Below are 21,121 nucleotides of genomic sequence, written 5' to 3' on the forward strand. Positions count from 1 at the left end.
TTTTCCTAGAAATCATGAGATCATACCAATACATTCATTGTTTGACTATAATTATTACATTATAGCATCACAGGAGCCGGCCCTATTGGACAAAAGGTATTATTTGGAATGATTAGGCCGTTTTTGAAAATATAGAATCCATTTCAACATTCAATGTAATATTAACTATATTACTTTTCTTTTATTATTTTTGTTTATCATGGGCATTGACCTTTTGTGTATTTTTAATAGCTGATCATGACATGGTGGATCCCAATATCTGACAACAAAGTTTCTAGATACATTTCCTATTTTTACAGTACATTAGGATGTTTAATATCACTTAAATTTTTAAGTCTGAAAAAAGTTTTTGTTAATGTGATTTTCAATTCAATTTTGGACTTTGGTACTTTTTGGCCTAATATGCCTGCCACGAGACCTCCCCTGGAAGGACGGATAGACTCTTGGCCCGAGTGGGAGTGTTTCCAGTTTTCATTGTCCATGTTTGAGTACTGTTTTAGTGATAATGTATAACAATAGAGATGCAGTATGCACAGCTAATCAGCAGCTCTAGTCTGGGTATGATAAGCTGAAGTAGTGAGTCTTCAGCCGGGATTTAAAAGGTGGGACCGAAGGGGCATCTCTTATAGTAGGCAGACCATTCCACAGTTTAGGGGCCCTGTAACTAAAAGTTCGACCTCCCACTGTTATTTTATTAATCTTGGAATCATAAGCAGACCGGCATCTTGAGATCTTAATGTGCGCTCAGGTTTGTAAGTCATGATAAGTTCAGACAAGTAAGCTGGACCTTGGCCACTTAAGGCTTTATATGTTTAAAGGAGGATTTTGAAATCTGCCCCAAACTTAACCAGGAGCCAGTGTATGGGTTTAAGAGCAGAAGTTATGTGTTCATATTTTCTTGTTCTTGTAATAATTCTTGCAGCAGGATTTTGGATTAACTGGAGGCTGTATAAAGAACAGTTTGAACATCCAGTGAACACCGCATTGTAGATAGATAGATAGATAGATAGATAGATAGATAGATAGATAGATAGATAGATAGATAGATAGATAGATAGATAGATAGATACTTTATTAATCCCAAGGGGAAATTCACACAATCCAGCAGTAGTATACTGATACAAAAAACAATATTAAATTAAATTACTTTTACCTCCCACGGGTGGAATTGAAGAGTCACATAGTGTGGGGGAGGAATGATCTCCTCAGTCTGTCAGTGGAGCAGGATGGTGACAGCAGTCTGTCGCTGAAGCTACTCCTCTGTCTGGAGATGACACTGTTCAGTGGATGCAGTGGATTCTCTGTGATTGACAGGAGTTTGCTTAGTGCCTGTCGCTCTGCCACAGATGTTAAACTGTCCAACTTCATTCCTACAATAGAGCCTGCCTTTCTAACAAGTTTGTCCAGGTGTGAGGCATCCTTCATCAAGAGGGCACTCGCCACAACCGTCTGGTAAAAGATCTGCAGCATCTTATTGCAAATGTTGAAGGATGCTAACCTTTTAAGGAAGTATTGTCGGCTCTGACCTTTTTTACACAGAGTAGTCAATCCTACTAGAAATAAATGCATGAATTAATTTTGCAGAATCCTGTTTATTTAGAAAACACCTTAATTTCCCAATATTTTGAAAATGGAAGAAACATGATTTAGACAATTTTGTAATGTGTGCTTTAAATGATATGCTACAGTCAAAGATAACTCCTAGATTGTGGGCTGATTCAGTAAAACTAATGATGATTCCAAGTGAGTTAAATGATGACAGAATATTGTTGTGATCAGCGTCATTCCCTCTAACAATTAGCATCTCTGTTTTGTCTGTGTTCAAACACAAGTAGTTCTCATTCATCCACTCTAATTCACTAACACAATTAATTAAAAACAACATTGGCGAAACTTAATTTGGTCTAAAAGAAAGGTATAACTGGGTGTCATCTGCTTATGAGTAAAAATTAACATTATTTTTTCTAACAATAGATATCAGTGGAAGTATGTAAAGTGAAAACAGTAAAGGTCCCAGTACTGAGCCCTGCGGGAAAACCAATTTAACTTCAGTGTATAATGATGGAGTATTGTCAGCACATTTCTGTACATACTGGAATCGATTTAATAAATGAGATCTAAACCAGGCAAGGACACTGGCTGTAGGCCCAAAGTCATTTTCCAGCCTGTATAGTAAATTACAATGGTCAATGTGGTATCAAACGCTGCACTTAAATCTAACAACATAATTACAGTGGAGTTCCCTTCGTCAGAGGATATCAGAATGTCATTTGCAACACACATTAGTGCCATTTCTGTACTATGGTTTGCACTGAGATCTGGGATCTTATATTTTTAATTTTCTCATTAAAGAAGTTCATAAAGTCTGTACTGCTAATCACTGTTAGTATCTTGTACTGTAGATCTGAATTCCCATTTGTTAAATTAGCCACTGTTCTAAACAGTACATGTGGATTATTATTATTGTTATCTATTATTTTAGAATAGTAGTCTGAGCGAGCTTTAAAGAGAGATATTTTAAATATTTTTTAACACTCTGTGTCCAGGCAGTTTGAAAGACCTACTTTGTTGTTCTTCATCTGCACTCAAGTTTTTGACACTCTAATTTAAGAGCTCGACTGTCTTCATTAAACCATGGAGAGTTTCTTTGTGCTTTGATCACTTTATTTTAAGGGAAGCCACTGCGTCCAGAGCATCTCTCAAGGTCATATAATGTGATATTCGTTGATCTCAATTGTTTTCCATGTTTACATTTAATGTTAACTAATTTAAATGGTTTTCCAAAATAACACTTAGCTTACTCAAAGTGTCTATAAATTTAGAAGCAGAATTTCAATCTAGATGTCGCACTGTCTTTGTTTTAATCTGTTAGTGTATTGTTGAGGGTAGATCCAAATCAAGCGTAATTAATAGTGATTAATAATAACTTTATTTAATGGAGTAACATTTAAATTTAGAATTTCAACTCTGTAAGTTATAATTAAATCTAATATGTGGTTATGATTATGAGATGGACCTTTGAAATTCTGACAGAATCCTGTTGAATTTAACAAATAAATAAAACATTTGGTAAAAGTGCCATTTTCCACATCATTGTGTACATTAAAATCACCCATCAACATAATGTGATCATAGTCAGCCAAATGACACATAAGAGGTTTCCAAATAACCCGAGTAAGTGCATCGGCATTGGCATGGAAAGAGCCCTTATGATGAATGAGCAATCTATATGGATGTTGGTCAACTGTTATGCAATTTATTGGGTTCTTTGAGAAGCATGCCATTGTATTGTTGTACTTTTTGCAAATACAAACAAAAAAGGTTTATTTAAGGAAAGATTTTTTTTTTTTACTTTTAACTGCTTTGCTATTTTTTTTTTACATAACTTGATACTCTAGTCATAATTTTGGGTCATTCCCATTGAGGCTTACCTAGGTGGTGTGTGTTATGCAAGATTTTTTAAAAATGTGGAACTTTGCTCATTTATTGGTATGATTGATGGGCAAAAATAATTTTTTCAGTTATTTCCCTTAAACTGCTCCCTGTTAGCCCCCTCCAAAGGTAGCCATTTTTATCAGGCAAACAGCAGAAACCACACCTAAACCCCCTTGGCCTCCCTACAGCTTCAGTTTTGCCACCTGTCCATCTCCCTGTAAAGGCAGTTGAATGGATGAGTCCTTGAAGTTTGCAAAGAATGTGGTTAACTCAGTGGATACAGCCCACCATTGATTCTGTGCAATCCAGGCCACAACTTTGTAATCCCCAGTGATCTGTCATATCAGGTGGTGACGGCCCAAGATGAAACACAAAGCCAACTATTCATCCTATGACCCAACTGCCACAAGATCTGTGGCCTTGCACATGCTTATATTTTAAGAATGCTCTTGGGTAGAGAAATTGCTGGTGAGCATCAGAGCAGCACTTTTATTGGTCTGGCAGAGGTGCACCACTTTTGCAGGTCTTGTTCAGAATATCAATTAACTCAAATAGCCTGGCGAGACAATGCACCTCTGGTGCTCTTGCCCATTATTAACATCCCTTTCGAAAGTGGGTCAGCATTACCATTGCTGGTCCTTTTCAAACCTTCTACAAGAAGCCACAAGTATATTCTCGTCCTCTTGGACTATGCCACCCGATGTACAGAAGGTATATGCCAGCAGGTGGCTAACACAAAGATTATTGTCCAGGAACTTGTTGGGGTTTTTTCATGTGTTAGTATCCCTAAGGAGGTCCTCACCAACTGGGAGATGCCCTTCACATTAGGTACCTTCAAAGAAATCACTAAGCTGCTCCACATCTCCCACCTCTAAACCTCTAGCTAGACAGATCCCCTGGTTGAGGGCTTTAACCAAATGCTCAAACAGATTTTGAAGAGGGGGGTGAGTGCAGAAAATCAATGACTGGGACCTCCTACCATTCATCCTGTTTGCTTTCCCAGAGGTACTTAAAGCCTCAGTGTGGTTTTCTCCCTTTGAACTGCTTTACAGGAGACAGCCCTGGGGATTGCTCGGTTTAATCAGGGAGGGCTGTTAGAAGAAAGCAGAGCCCTTCATCTGAAAAATCATCAACAGTGTTGCTGAATTATGCAACTATGTCAAACTCCAACTCCCTTTTAAATGAGCATCTCGAGCGTGGGCAGCACACTCAGGCTTAGCTTTATAATCATGACTCCCATCTATGCAAGTTTTGTTCAGAGGATCAGAGCATGGTCCTTGTCCCCACATCTCACTCCAATTTCCTCATGCACTGGAAAGGGACCTTCAAGTCTTCAAGGTGAGAGAGGAGGAAGGAGCTGGTTGACTATTTGGTGTACAGTGCCATGCAAAAGTACATTATGAGAATAACATTTGTGTCACAATAAAAAATATGTTGCACCTTCACAGTGGTAGGCATGCTGTGTAAATCAAATGGTGCTAACCCCCCAAATAAATATTTTAATTCAAGATTATAATGCAACCAAACAGCACAAACAATGAGGGGGGTGAATACTTTTACAAGGCACTGTATAACTGAATATAACAAGCAGTCTGTTTTGAGAGAAAGTCTTAATTTTTAATGCAGGAAATCCAAGTATTAATTTCAACTATTGATCATCTTGAAAACCCAGCTTCCACAATGAATGTTTAAAGGAAACATTGAAAGCTTTTGTTACATTTTAAACACAAGGTAAACAATATTAGGTGTAATATAATATATCCCTCAACGTTTATCTTGTTGAACCTCAGCATGCTCGTTTCAGTAAATTAAATTGTTTCACTCAAGAAGTTTTATCTGAACATCTTTAAATAATTACTCAACTAAAACTTTCCACTTGTGTCCTTGACTCAGTCTGAACAGGGTTTCTCTAAGAAATCTCCAATGTGCTTATTGTTATTGTACTTGGCATAGTTAACTCCTCATTAGATCTGAGAGTCTTCCCAGATTGTCCAAAGATAGTTAAAATAGTTAAAAATAAATAGTTAAGTCCCTGCTCAAGAAAAATAATCTAGACTCCTATGTCTTTGACAATTTTAAACCTATTTCTAACCTGTCTTTTTTAGTGAAATTCTAGAAAAAGTAGTTCAGCTATTAGATGGTTACTTGTATATACATTCTATTCTTGCAAAGGGTAGACCTCTTATAACATTATAAGATGCTAAAAAATGAGTTAACACTTTTGTTTTATTCAACTATATTACTGTAGGGCAGCACGGTGGCGCAGTGGTAGCACTGCTGCTCTCACAGTTAGGAGACCCAGGTTTGCTTCCCGGTCCTCCCTGCATGGAGTTTGCATGTTCTCCCGTGTCTCTGGGTTTCTCCGGGTTTTCCTCCCACAGTCCAAAGACATGCAGGTTAGGTGGATTGGAGATTCTAAATTGGCCCTAGTGTGTGCTTGGTGTGTGGGTGTGTTTTGTGTGTCCTGCGGTGGGTTGGCACCCTGCCCAGGATTGGTTCCTGCCTTGTGCCCTGTGTTGGCTGGGATTGGCTCCAGCAGACCTCCGTGACCCTGTATTTGGATTCAACGGGTTAGAAAATGGATGGATGGATGGATTACTGTAATGCAGTCCAAACAGGACCATATAATAAAGACATCAATAAGTTGCAATTAGTGCAAAATGCAGCAGCAAGAATCTTGACCAGAAAAAGAAAATTTAAGCACATCTCACCCATCTTATCATTACATTGGTTACCTGTATCCTTTAAAATTAATTTTATAATACTATTGCTGATATATAAAGCTGTAAATAATCTTGCTTCTTTTTATATTTTGTAGTGCCTGCCCCAAGCATTCACATGTCATGATATTAGATCTTCCAATGGTGGTCTGAGCTTAAGAGCTAAGAATAAAAGAAGTGAGCTTTTGCTGTTATGCACCAAAACTTTGGAATGTGTTACCAATAGGTATATGCCAGGCTGGCAATGTGAAAAATTAAAAAAAAACTTTAAAAGACCTCATTTTTAAATTTAGCTTTTTCATAGCCATATTTAACTTCTGCTTCTTCTTCTTTTTTGGCTGTTCCCGTTAGTAGCCAGAGCAGATCATCTTGTTCCATATATATTTAACTTCTGCTTCTAATAGATGATATATGCACAGAAATATCTTTATGGCTTTTTGACAATCACTAATTTCTACTTTTCTCTGCTTTCTTTTCCATTTCCACCTGATCAAAGTCCTATGTAGCCAACTGTGCTGTACATAATCGATCCTCAATGCACTGAATCCTCTAAGATGAAGCCTATAAACAGTAAGAAGTGATTTAAGACAATTTTGTTAGGTAGTATGAGTATTAGGGACTAGGAGGTCCTTTGGCCTTGGAGCCCCTACTGATTTTGTTTTGTTTTGTTTTATTTTGTTTTTTCAGAATAAAGCCTCTATTTTTCTGTCCTCCTGGTGAATTAACTCCACCACCAGACATAAATTTGAAAACTAAATCCATATATAAGGGCTCTAATTTTTTATACTTGTATATCTAGGTTATGTAAGTGAGTACTGATTTGTTCTTATCTAATATTTTGGTATGCCATTTATTCATTCTTATTTTGATCTATTTCTAATTTGTTTTTCTTTTCTTGTTATTTTTCTTTGTCTTCTTGTAAAGCACTTTGAGCTACATCCTGTGTATAAAAATGTGCTATAGAAATAAATGTTGTTGGTGTTGTTGTCTGAGTTTGAACTCAATATCACAAGTCAGCTTCTCTCCGTGTGGATTCACTCGACTTGTTTAGACTGAAACATAAAGCTTCAAAGATTTTTTGTAACTCATCATGGTCTTCTTCTCTCTGGTAGGCATATCAAGAACAGTAATATTGTTTTTTATTATAACCTCTAATCTACAAGGAACATTGCCCTACCATCTTGACCATTCATTTATTGTTAATGGAAAGAATATCTTAAGCGTTTTAATGAAGCTGATTGTTTGTGGACTGTTGGAGAAACAGTCTTACTGCTTGTCCTTATGTTGTCTATTTGTATTAATGCCCATGTATGAGCTTCAGTATTCCAAATGAAATGTTGCTTACTTTGTTATGACAATACAGTAAAGCACAAAGATTTCTAAAGTAGTTTACTTAGTAGTCAATAAACAAATAGTTTGTGGCTTGTAATATACATTGTTTTTAATTATTCTGCAAAAATATATATAAACTAACTGCAGTGTTCCAGAAGCAGTATGGCAGGACAAACAGCTGAATTTTTAATCTTTTCATTATGACAAGAGAAAACCTTGCCTCACAGATTTGCTTAAATATACTCATATGCCAAATTTTGAAATACTTGAGTACAAAGATAAGGTAAGTGATTGGCACCCTTTTGTTATCATCTTAGACCTACAATTAGGAGGCAATAAAATAAATCATTTACAGTTTAATTACACTTCAACATTTTGCGATCCTAAATTGTCCCTAGTGTGTGCCTGGTGTGTGTGTGTCCTGCGGTGGGCTGGCATCCTGCCTGGGATTTGTTCCTGCCTTGTGCCCTGTTTTGGCTGGGATTGGTTCAAGTAAACCTCCGTGACCCTGTGTTAAGATATAGTGGGTTGGACAATGACTGACTAACTGACATTAGATGTAGTTCCTCATTTAGAAAACAATATTTAACACAGTTAAATCTTAGTCCTCTCAAAAAGGTGGGTTTTAAATCTATGTAAAGTAACATTCTCCTTTGCTTTGATTTCAGAGTAACATCAGTGGCTTCAAAATGTGGCACAGATTGGCCATCAGTTTCCTTCATCGCTCAACTGCCCATTGTTCTGACTAAGTCCCATTACACTCACCTGGGATCTCCTTGTATTACTGATTGTGAGAAAAGAAATAATCAGTACATTTGCACAAGTGTTCAGGATAATGGCCATTATGCTTCCATGTATTGTTCTCCTCAAGAAGGGCTTGACTTTCAAGGAAGAAAATGTAAGCAGGATGAACCATGCAATAAACATGGCTATGGATATTACTGGTGTAATTTAGAAAGCTTCTGGAAGGAATGGGGTTATTGTGGATTAGTGATAGAGTACTTGGAGCATCTGACTGCAACTTACCATATTCCTTGCAAAAATCAATGTGATCAACAAGGATCATCAACTTATTACTGGTGTGAAACAAGGAAAGGCTGGGACTACTGTTCACCTAAACAAGGTCTGGACATATACGGAAACAAATGCAAACTCAATCATCCCTGTGGCTATCATGGATCCACTGGATACACTTGGTGTAATTTAGAAAAAGGTGGATGGGGAAAATGTGGGAAAGTGCATGAGAGAGATGTATTATTTATCAGCTCCACATACAACCTTGTCTGTCAGGATGAATGCTCAACATATGGTAATAATTATTTTTGGTGCAACACTTTGAAAGGATGGGACTACTGCTCTCCAGTTCCAGATGTAACCTACAAAAAAGAACCATGCAGGTCAGATCACAAATGTGGACTGAATGGTGAGAGCTACAATTGGTGCAGGACTGAGAAGGGTTGGGACAAGTGTGGGTCTATAGCTGAGGGAGAGTGTGCCTATACTGTACAGAACACACAAAAACGATCTTTTGTGGCACCTGAACTGATCTGTACAATTAATGATGAGGGGAACAGGAGGTTGACTAGATTTGAGATGCAGGCTACAACTGATTTGTTAGATGGTTCACCCTACCTGAACACTGCTACCGATCTGATTGCTCAGTGGAGAAATGATCTCTTGACAAATCAACCGCGCTCTAATTTAATCACTGAAGATGACCTACGTATTGATCTTCAAAACCTTCCAGTCAGTGGAGGAGTGCGTTACTACAATCTCCAAATTCAAGTTAATTGTCAACGGAACCATGGAGAAAGCACCAGCATTTCCCAGATTCTAATTCCTGTATCCCAAGATATTCCTGAGAGATATTTCCGCAGAGCATTTACTGAGAGCCTTGTTCGGCAAGCTAGAGTTAGGATTGTAGTAACACAATGCAGACACGACTGTTGAAACATACATTTCTTATTTTTTCGGATTCCTTATCTTTCACTTCTTTTCTCTATTCAAGTTTTACTTAAACTATAGTGACACATATTGATGTTTACAGTTTATTTTGTGGGACCTCGACTGTATATATTTGATGCATTGATAAGTATGAAAACTAAATTGACTTACACTGTAATATTACTTAAGAACTGTTATTATAATAATAATAATAATAATAATAATAATAATAATTTATTTAACAGGCACATTTCTTAGCACTCAAGGTCACCTTACAAAGAAATCAAAACAAAAGTAATAGAAACACAAACAAATAGAATGGTAAAATCAGATAACAAAAAAGATAAAAAGTAGTAACAAACATAAAAGAAAATGATAATGTTGATATGCAAGTTTAAAAAGATAAGATTTGAGAGAAGTTTTAAATTATGTTATTGAGTCCAGTTGACGGATATAAAGGGGAAGAGAATTCCAGAGCTGAGGAGCACTATGAGAGAATGCTCTTCCTCCCATAGAACAGAGTTTGATATGTGGTACAGAAAGTAAAGCTGCAGATGAGGATCTGAAGATTAGTGAGGTAGGGAGGAACAAGATTGTGGAGAACTTTAAATATTAAGAGCAGTATTTAAATTGTATTTAGTAGTAGACAGGGAGCCAATGAAGTTGAGAGAGAATAGGTGTAACATGTTCAGTTAACTTTGAACAGGTAATTATCCCAGCAGTGGAGTTTTTTATGAGTTGTAAGCAATGGATATGTATTTTGGGGATACCAGATAGAATTGCATTGCAGTAATCTATGCATGAAGTAACTAAGGCTTTAACCAATACTTCGGTATTGGGTTGTGTAAGAGAAGGACTGAGTCTAAAAATGCTTTAGAGATGAAAAAAGGCAGTCTGAGAAACATTATTTATGTGAGATGAAAAGGAGAGAACACTGTCTAGAATGACACCCAGGCTCTTAACAGTGTCGCCATTAATTACAATGGAAGAACTGTTAACCTTAGGAGTGTAGATTTAGAACCAATGAGGAGCCTAAGTTTTATTGCTGTTTAGTTGGAGAAAATAGGAGTCACCAATGAACTTATGTCTTGGAGACATGCTGTGAGAATACAGAATTTCAACAGAAAATGGAGGTAGCTTTAGTAAGTGAATAAAGCTGTGAGTCATCAGCATAACAGTGAAATTGGATGCCATGATGTCAAAAGATATTGCCTATTTGGAAGATGTAGATGAGAAAGAGAAGTAGCCCGAGACAGAGCCCTATGGAACTCCCTGTGTAACTACTGCATTCTCAGACTTAAAGCTAAACTCACTTTAACTAAAAGTATTTTATTAAATAACATTATTATTATAATTAACTAAGAAAATAAACAGTTTGAAATAAAAGAATAGCCATTACATATTGAGGTTTAAAATTCTGTCCATTCATCAACTTCCTGAACTTCATGGATACAATTTTTTGTTTTGTAGGAGTTAGAATTTTTCCTAGAAATCATGAGATCATACCAATACATTCATTGTTTGACTATAATTATTACATTATAGCATCACAGGGAGCCGGCCCTATTGGACAAAAGGTATTATTTGGAATGATTAGGCCGTTTTTGAAAATATAGAATCCATTTCAACATTCAATGTAATATTAACTATATTACTTTTCTTTTATTATTTTTGTTTATCATGGGCATTGACCTTTTGTGTATTTTTAATAGCTGATCATGACATGGTGGATCCCAATATCTGACAACAAAGTTTCTAGATACATTTCCTATTTTTACAGTACATTAGGATGTTTAATATCACTTAAATTTTTAAGTCTGAAAAAAGTTTTTGTTAATGTGATTTTCAATTCAATTTTGGACTTTGGTACTTTTTGGCCTAATATGCCTGCCATGAGACCTCCCCTGGAAGGACGGATAGACTCTTGGCCCGAGGGAGTGTTTCCAGTTTTCATTGTCCATGTTTGAGTACTGTTTTAGTGATAATGTATAACAATAGAGATGCAGTATGCACAGCTAATCAGCAGCTCTAGTCTGGGTATGATAAGCTGAAGTAGTGAGTCTTCAGCCGGATTTAAAAGGTGGGACGAAGGGGCATCTCTTATAGTAGGCAGACCATTCCACAGTTTAGGGGCCCTGTAACTAAAAGTTCGACCTCCCACTGTTATTTTATTAATCCTTGGAATCATAAGCAGACCGGCATCTTGAGATCTTAATGTGCGCTCAGGTTTGTAAGTCATGATAAGTTCAGACAAGTAAGCTGGACCTTGGCCACTTAAGGCTTTATATGTTTAAAGGAGGATTTTGAAATCTGCCCCAAACTTAACCAGGAGCCAGTGTATGGGTTTAAGAGCAGAAGTTATGTGTTCATATTTTCTTGTTCTTGTAATAATTCTTGCAGCAGGATTTTGGATTAACTGGAGGCTGTATAAAGAACAGTTTGAACATCCAGTGAACACCGCATTGTAGATAGATAGATAGATAGATAGATAGATAGATAGATAGATAGATAGATAGATAGATAGATAGATAGATAGATAGATAGATAGATACTTTATTAATCCCAAGGGGAAATTCACACAATCCAGCAGTAGTATACTGATACAAAAAACAATATTAAATTAAATTACTTTTACCTCCCACGGGTGGAATTGAAGAGTCACATAGTGTGGGGGAGGAATGATCTCCTCAGTCTGTCAGTGGAGCAGGATGGTGACAGCAGTCTGTCGCTGAAGCTACTCCTCTGTCTGGAGATGACACTGTTCAGTGGATGCAGTGGATTCTCTGTGATTGACAGGAGTTTGCTTAGTGCCTGTCGCTCTGCCACAGATGTTAAACTGTCCAACTTCATTCCTACAATAGAGCCTGCCTTTCTAACAAGTTTGTCCAGGTGTGAGGCATCCTTCATCAAGAGGGCACTCGCCACAACCGTCTGGTAAAAGATCTGCAGCATCTTATTGCAAATGTTGAAGGATGCTAACCTTTTAAGGAAGTATTGTCGGCTCTGACCTTTTTTACACAGAGTAGTCAATCCTACTAGAAATAAATGCATGAATTAATTTTGCAGAATCCTGTTTATTTAGAAAACACCTTAATTTCCCAATATTTTGAAAATGGAAGAAACATGATTTAGACAATTTTGTAATGTGTGCTTTAAATGATATGCTACAGTCAAAGATAACTCCTAGATTGTGGGCTGATTCAGTAAAACTAATGATGATTCCAAGTGAGTTAAATGATGACAGAATATTGTTGTGATCAGCGTCATTCCCTCTAACAATTAGCATCTCTGTTTTGTCTGTGTTCAAACACAAGTAGTTCTCATTCATCCACTCTAATTCACTAACACAATTAATTAAAAACAACATTGGCGAAACTTAATTTGGTCTAAAAGAAAGGTATAACTGGGTGTCATCTGCTTATGAGTAAAAATTAACATTATTTTTTCTAACAATAGATATCAGTGGAAGTATGTAAAGTGAAAACAGTAAAGGTCCCAGTACTGAGCCCTGCGGGAAAACCAATTTAACTTCAGTGTATAATGATGGAGTATTGTCAGCACATTTCTGTACATACTGGAATCGATTTAATAAATGAGATCTAAACCAGGCAAGGACACTGGCTGTAGGCCCAAAGTCATTTTCCAGCCTGTATAGTAAATTACAATGGTCAATGTGGTATCAAACGCTGCACTTAAATCTAACAACATAATTACAGTGGAGTTCCCTTCGTCAGAGGATATCAGAATGTCATTTGCAATACACATTAGTGCCATTTCTGTACTATGGTTTGCACTGAGATCTGGGATCTTATATTTTTAATTTTCTCATTAAAGAAGTTCATAAAGTCTGTACTGCTAATCACTGTTAGTATCTTGTACTGTAGATCTGAATTCCCATTTGTTAAATTAGCCACTGTTCTAAACAGTACATGTGGATTATTATTATTGTTATCTATTATTTTAGAATAGTAGTCTGAGCGAGCTTTAAAGAGAGATATTTTAAATATTTTTTAACACTCTGTGTCCAGGCAGTTTGAAAGACCTACTTTGTTGTTCTTCATCTGCACTCAAGTTTTTGACACTCTAATTTAAGAGCTCGACTGTCTTCATTAAACCATGGAGAGTTTCTTTGTGCTTTGATCACTTTATTTTAAGGGAAGCCACTGCGTCCAGAGCATCTCTCAAGGTCATATAATGTGATATTCGTTGATCTCAATTGTTTTCCATGTTTACATTTAATGTTAACTAATTTAAATGGTTTTCCAAAATAACACTTAGCTTACTCAAAGTGTCTATAAATTTAGAAGCAGAATTTCAATCTAGATGTCGCACTGTCTTTGTTTTAATCTGTTAGTGTATTGTTGAGGGTAGATCCAAATCAAGCGTAATTAATAGTGATTAATAATAACTTTATTTAATGGAGTAACATTTAAATTTAGAATTTCAACTCTGTAAGTTATAATTAAATCTAATATGTGGTTATGATTATGAGATGGACCTTTGAAATTCTGACAGAATCCTGTTGAATTTAACAAATAAATAAAACATTTGGTAAAAGTGCCATTTTCCACATCATTGTGTACATTAAAATCACCCATCAACATAATGTGATCATAGTCAGCCAAATGACACATAAGAGGTTTCCAAATAACCCGAGTAAGTGCATCGGCATTGGCATGGAAAGAGCCCTTATGATGAATGAGCAATCTATATGGATGTTGGTCAAGAAACCACCTAGTGACCCACAGATTTGACTCTTTGTGTAGGGCCATCCACAACAGGGGTGGATGATGTGTAACAAGAGTAAATTCCTGGCCCAAGAGGTAGTACCTCAGCTACATAATCGCCCACTTGATCACCAGGGCTTCTTTTTCCACCACTGCATACCTGGGGCCTCATGCATAACGCTGTGCATAGAATTCACACTAAAACATGGTGTACGGACAAAAGCAGAGATGTTTGTATACACTAAAAAATCCAGCTGCCTAAATCTGTGCGTTCGCCAACTTACACGTTCTTCCACTATATAAATCCTGGTCAGCATGAAAAGTAACACACGTGCACACGCTGCTGCCACTCCCCAAACTCCTCCCAAACTTACACCTCTTTGAATATGCAAATCAATATAAATAGCCCTTAAGCTCAACATTCTGTGAAACGGCAATGGCAAACGCATGGGGGGAAATAGAAGAATTTCAGCAAATATCAAGTGGAGTCAAGGAATAACATACTATTTGTTGGTATAAACAGTGGTATAAACAACAAAAATAAGTTGATCGAATGACATACAGTGTCGGATAAAGTCGAAAGTTCAAGTTCACAAAGTCGCACAGTGCCCCGAAATTAAAAGTTGTCAGATATCAAAGCTGCCATGAAAAGGTGAGTCGTAGCCCACTGTCTGAGCATCCTATGAAAGCTAATTGGGGTACAGAGAAAAGAAAAAAAACAGGGACACAGTAAGAAAAAAGCTTGATATGTCAAGTTTAATCTTAAAATTTCACTACATGCTTCTTAAACGGGCTTTCTCTTCCTCCGACAGGACACAATCATGATATTGCAGCTCTCTAAATAATTTAAATACTGAAATTTCATGATGATAGGAATTAAAGCATGTATTAAAAATGTAAACACGGTGGAAAAGAGATTGTTCATGCCTCGCGCAAGATGCTTGCTGCACCATGCACAACCTTCGATGAAATAATTTATTGCAGAAGAAGTTTCTTTCAAATGTCCAAATACCCAATTGCACACTATCAACGCTGTAATAGACGTTAAGTCATCTGTAAGCTGAGAACGCTGATTCTTCAAAACTTTTAAGAGGCGGAAAGGGGGTGCTATGGATAACTGTTTTTGTCATGTAATTGGATTGCACTTTGTCAGGCCTCTACCCTAAGACCTGCCCAACTTGGGTGTCCCACCTGAAGGCGAAGCTTCTACTGGTGTAGCTCTTAGGGTCACTGAGGCATGCAAACCCCCTGACCACGATAAGGTGGCAATCCTTCAGGAGGAAAACTGAAAAATTAAACAACAAAAAATAAAATAAAATATTCCTCATCAGATTATAACAACTAAAAACATGACATTTACCTTAATTGGATGGCTATATAAAATATATTCGAACCCAACAATAACACTTCTCACTATTGCCAATATTAACAAAACTAAAAAGGGTAGGCCAAGTTATAAAAAAATCAATTCCCAAGTCTTGAAAAATAAAACTGAAAACAGAATAAAAAAAATAAAAGAATAAAATAAAATATCCTTATAGATCTTTACATCCAAAAACATAAACTGTATCTTAATCAGATGGCCTATTTCTCAAATAAATTTGCAAAATGAAGTAAGAATAAAATAAGACCTCTCAATATAGCCAATATTTACAAAACTAAAAAGGGTTGGCATAGTAATTAAAAAACAAAACAATTCACCATGTCTTTTCCTACAATTCTCAAACTAATTTGTAGAACACAACAGATTTAGAACATTTGAACTTTTTTCTTCTTTTTTTGTCTTTTGTCTTGTTTTAAGCTTGTTTGTTTTGCAAGCAACTGAACTCTCTGTTTGCAACTGAACAGCTCCACTCTCCTTTCTCCTCAATCCACTCTACAACAACAGTCTCCCGTTTCCCTTCGCAGAAAGTCTTCCAAATTCATCCATATCCAAGTTATTTGTTATGGACTTCTCATGGGCCAAGATCAGCAAATTCCTCTTTCCTTTATGTAAATAGGGGGTTAGGACACGTGACAAAGTGGAGAAGGAACTCTCACATGATGCTGAAGACACACCAATGACCAGGGCTGTTACATACAATTTATGCAACTCAGGAAAGGCTTCCTTGTTTCCTTTGAACATTTTTTGAGCAGCATCTGTTTTGCCACAAGAACTTCATTTTCCAGACTTACAACATCTGCTACAGTGCCAGCCATCACAGCCAGAGGGTGCAACAGGGTGGGATCTAGAAATGCGCTAGATTTGGGTGCAAGACTAGATATGGCTCTCATCAGGTCAATATTCTTGTGTGAAAATCTAGTTTCCATTTCTGAAATGGCCCTGTCAAGGATGTTGAGCAGGGATCTTTTCAGAGACTGATGGGGGGAAATGGTAGGGTCACCAGAGTCTGTATGGCCCAAAGTTGAGAGCACAACACTTTGACCCAGGTGTTTGCTCATTGTTCTCCTTCTCTTTGTTGGATGTGACTCATCCTCAGCAGGAGATGACACTCCCCAACAGTCATCCTCACGGATGTTTTTTAAGGAGTCCAGTGCTGCACTAACAACCTCAGAAGCACTGCACAGATCAACTGACTGAGACTGTAGAATAGCATTTGCTGGTTTCAAGACACCAAGCACCCGCACTAGGAACTTTCCAATCTCAAAGAAGTGATGCCTCTTAATTTGGCATAGCAGGCCTGATGCCTCGGTGCACAGGTCAACTGCAGCATCATCATCCTCTGTCATCTCAGATAGGATACTAAGGATTTGTTCTTGATTGTCCACAGTGCACCTTGTCACCTCATAGTGGCTTGTCCATCTGATCTCAAGCAGCCTTTTTAGACAAGGTGCATCATGTTTATTGAGCACATAGTGGTGGTGAAAAAAGTTGTAGAGTGAACTAGATAGGCTAAAAAATCTTTTGCACACGACTCACTCTGCATGGCATGCACAACCACTAAGTGCAGTTGGTGGTTGTAGCAGTGGATGTATGGGACATATCTGTCAAGCTCTTTTGGAGCAGAGCTTGTACCCCACCTCTAACCCCACTCATCACAGAAGCCCCATCATAACACTGGCTAAGTATACTGTCAGCACTGTAGCCAGCATCAGAAAGGTGGAACAGGATCTCAGAGGTGATGTACTCTGCATGAAGTTGTTGCAAGTCAAGCAACCCAATAAGATGCTCCTCTGGCATGGAATTTCTGACAAACCATATTATCACAGACACATTTTCCACATTGCATCTATCCCTGGTCCCATCACTTTTGAGGCAAAACCCTGCAGAATCAGCACTTTCATATTTTTTCCTGACCTCTCCAAGCACCATGTCAGCCAGTGTTTGGATAATTTCATTTTGGATATCCTTAGATGTGTATTTTGCATTTTTTGGGATACCCTTAGCAATGCTTGCTAGCTTCTCATCCTTCTCTAAGGTATATTCCATCAGTTTTGAAAAATACCTGAAGCAATGTCATCATCATTACCCGCTGCATCATGTCTCAAGGTTTCTGCAGTCCCACTGAGCCCCAACTCATTTACACAGAGAAGCCTTATAGCACTACCAATACTCTTGACATAGTAATGTTTTTTCAAGTTGTGTTTTACCAACCAACATTGAATCCACAGTCCCCCCTGTGGCCTCTCTGCTTTTATGCTCAGTCCAGATGGTTGAAGCATGCACATGTATGTGGCTGGACACATGCCTCTGTAACCCCTTGTCTCGATCAAGTGCTACTTTCCAGTTGTTAAAACCAGTTGAGGTCAACTACGACTACATCCCTCTCATTAAAAGTGCTGCCTTATTTCCGACAGGGGAAACAGAAGCATGCATCCCGCACAACAGAGTACTCCAGCCATGGTCGTGTGCGGTACCAGGCAGGATTGAATGATCTTAATGTTGTACCAACAAATACACGTTTGGGGTAACTACCCAGTACTGGCTGGGATGGTGTATTGCCATTTAAGTCACTGGGTAGCTGAGTGGGTTGCTTTGGGGCAGCAATTGTTGGCAGAGGTACAGGAGAAGCAGTGCCTGTTGATGCCACAGGAGTAGACATGGTAACTGCTGTCTCTGATGTACCAGCAGCAGCATCATTGCTACTGTTATTGGTACAGGCAGGAGCAGCAGCATCACTTTTTAAAAGCTTGGAAACAAGGATGCATCTCACAGCATTAACTTTCCTTTTGTGAGCTGCTGGAAGCTGGGGTGGAAAGTGAATAAGCTTTACTAAAATCGCTGTGATTATTTCAGTATATGAAACGAGATAACTGTGGAGTGCAGAGTTGAAAGCTGGAGTGGGGCATTGTGTCGGGGTCTGACAGACAGACACAGGTCCTCCAGTCGACTCTATGCAGCAGACAGGCTCACAGTGGTGCTTATGGGATCGAGAAAGAAACACTTCTCTACCAGACTGAAACTGTGAGAAGAACAATGGACTAGTCCTCCATTGACTGTACAAATATAAATGTATTTTTTTAGTTGTTAATTATCTCACGAGTCGCTATGATTTTGACGACAGAGATTTGCTGCTTCCTCAAAGCCTGCCGCTGTTGCGCAGCCCTGCCTACTGAGAAACCTGACACCGGGTCATTTGCATACTAACAGTGATTGGATGTTTAGCTGGGGGGAGGGTGAGTGGGGGATCTCTGCCGAGTTCTGTGTGAGCTGCGACAAACAGAGCAGAGGGAAAGAGCGAACAAGAGGTGAAACCTATCATCTCATTTGTGCCTTTTCCAGTGGATTTTTCAGCTACTGTAGTAAATCTTGTCCATATTCAGTTTGTGGGTAATCTATTATTTTCTTTTTCAATTTCTAAAAGTTTGATTTAAGGGGGCAGAACATTTGTTTAAGGGGGCATTGCCCCCTCTTGCCTCAGCGTAGAGCTGGCCACATCAGGTACAGTGATATAAATACTCTGAGTGGTGCAGTAAAAGTAATATGAAAAAAGATGATCCGCTGTGGCAACCCCTAACGGTAAAAGCTGAAAGGAGAAGAAGGTGCAGTGACAGCAACAACACTAAAGCAGCTATGGTATTTGGAATAGATTGGCTATTTCGTGGACCATTATATCGTTACAGGTTAATTTCAATCAGATGCCTTAAACTAATAAACAATATGCGGTTAATTTCAGTGTATATGATAAAGCTGTGTCAGGGATGTGGATCTTAAAAGAAAGGGAAACCACACTGGAACAAAAGCAATGCTTTGACGCTGGGTGCCACCAGTTTGCAAAACCAAGCGGAGAACTTGCGTTCGCCAGGGTTGGAGCTACTGTGAAAATGTGTGTGGCTTTATGCCAAGTTTAGGTTTTATACATCGCGATTTGAACGTGGAAATGTTTGTAAGCAACATTTTTGTGCGTATGCACCATTTATACATGAGGCCCCAGGTGTTCGATAACCTGCTTCACAAACTGTATGTTTTATTTTCTTCACCTGCTTGCAGTGCAGTAAATATGCATTAGCTGCAGACAGATCTAGTAAGTGAAATAATAATTTTTTTATCCATTTGAGAGTTTTTTGGACAGAACTGTTGACAAGAACCATCTGATCTGACTTGTCCACAGATCCCATGAGCTTATTGTAGTTCAGAACTGCTATTGGTTTTCTGATTGGCTACCCTGTTTCGTGGTTTGTTTTTCCTGGCACCACTTCTGTTGATGCGTCATGTAACATTTTTATAAAATTTACATCATGTTTCTCGTGTCAGACAAATATTGTTTTGGGGTAGCATGTATGGTACTTTACTTTGCCAGGTTTCAATTTGAGTTTGGCCAGGTCCTTGGGAACACCAACACAATTCATTCTGAGTGTACCAACAACATGAGTTTCCTGCTCATACAACATTTGTGCCAGTTTTGAACTGTCTGAAATTAATATCTGAAATAAACTTTAATTATTTAAAAACAAATAAAAATGTGTTTATGGATGGTGTGAAATTTCTGAGATCTGGCCTACAACCGTAATATGACAGGTCCAGTAGATTAAGCCATTAGGAGCTGGCCAGGCTCAGCCAAAGGTGGTCCCATTTTTACCAGTTGTTTAACCTTCTAGAATTCTTAAGTGAGCTTTCCTTTGCCCAACAGATGAAAACACCAGAATCTTTTAAAATAAATCTTTATTTAAGCAGAAATCAAAATTATCTGGAAAATTACAAAAGCAACCACCTTGCAATATTAGTCATTTATTAATTACATATGATGAAATATTAATTAAAACAATAAGCATCTACACTGTAAACATAAAGCATAACACTTTAAGCAATATGCATCCAAATTTGAAACATTTTTATATATCAATCATATATTTCTTGCATTTATCTCTTTTTTTTAAACATTGTGATGATCACAAAGCTGAGGTTTGTTTTCTGTTGTACATGACTCATTTATAAATGTTATGCTTATCTAGAATATACATTCGGTGGCTAGTGCCCTGTCCGGGACTATCATTGTGCCCAGTACTGCAGGGATAGGCTCTGAATCCCCCCCACCACCAGTGACCCTGAATTAGATTAAGTGGATTTGAAAATGAGTATGACTGTGATATGAATGAAAATGATAAAGTAATACAGGTCAACTTACTCATCTATTCATCTTTATTCATACCTGCTACTTCTTTTCAAGGGTGCTTACAGGGCAGGGCACCAATATATTATAAAATTATTATAAAAGTAAACAATTATTCATTTTACTATTTTGCCATCAGAATTTCTTATTGATTAAAGGTAAATCAAGGGTTAGTGAAAAGTACAGCAGTCTTTTAGAACTGTAGAATAATCTATAGATGAGAAAAGGCCATTCGGCCCAACAAAGCTCGCTGTTCCTATTCACTTAATTCTTCTAAAAACATCAAGTCTAGTTTTGAAATTCCATAAAGTCTTACTGTCTACCACACCACTTTGTACCTTATTCCATGTGCCTACAGTTTTCTGTGTAAAGAAAAACTTCCAGTGTTTGTGTGAAATTTCCCTGTAATAAA

Source organism: Polypterus senegalus, unplaced genomic scaffold (assembly GCF_016835505.1).
Source record: "Polypterus senegalus isolate Bchr_013 unplaced genomic scaffold, ASM1683550v1 scaffold_1917, whole genome shotgun sequence".
NCBI classification, from domain to species: Eukaryota; Metazoa; Chordata; class Cladistia; order Polypteriformes; family Polypteridae; genus Polypterus; species Polypterus senegalus.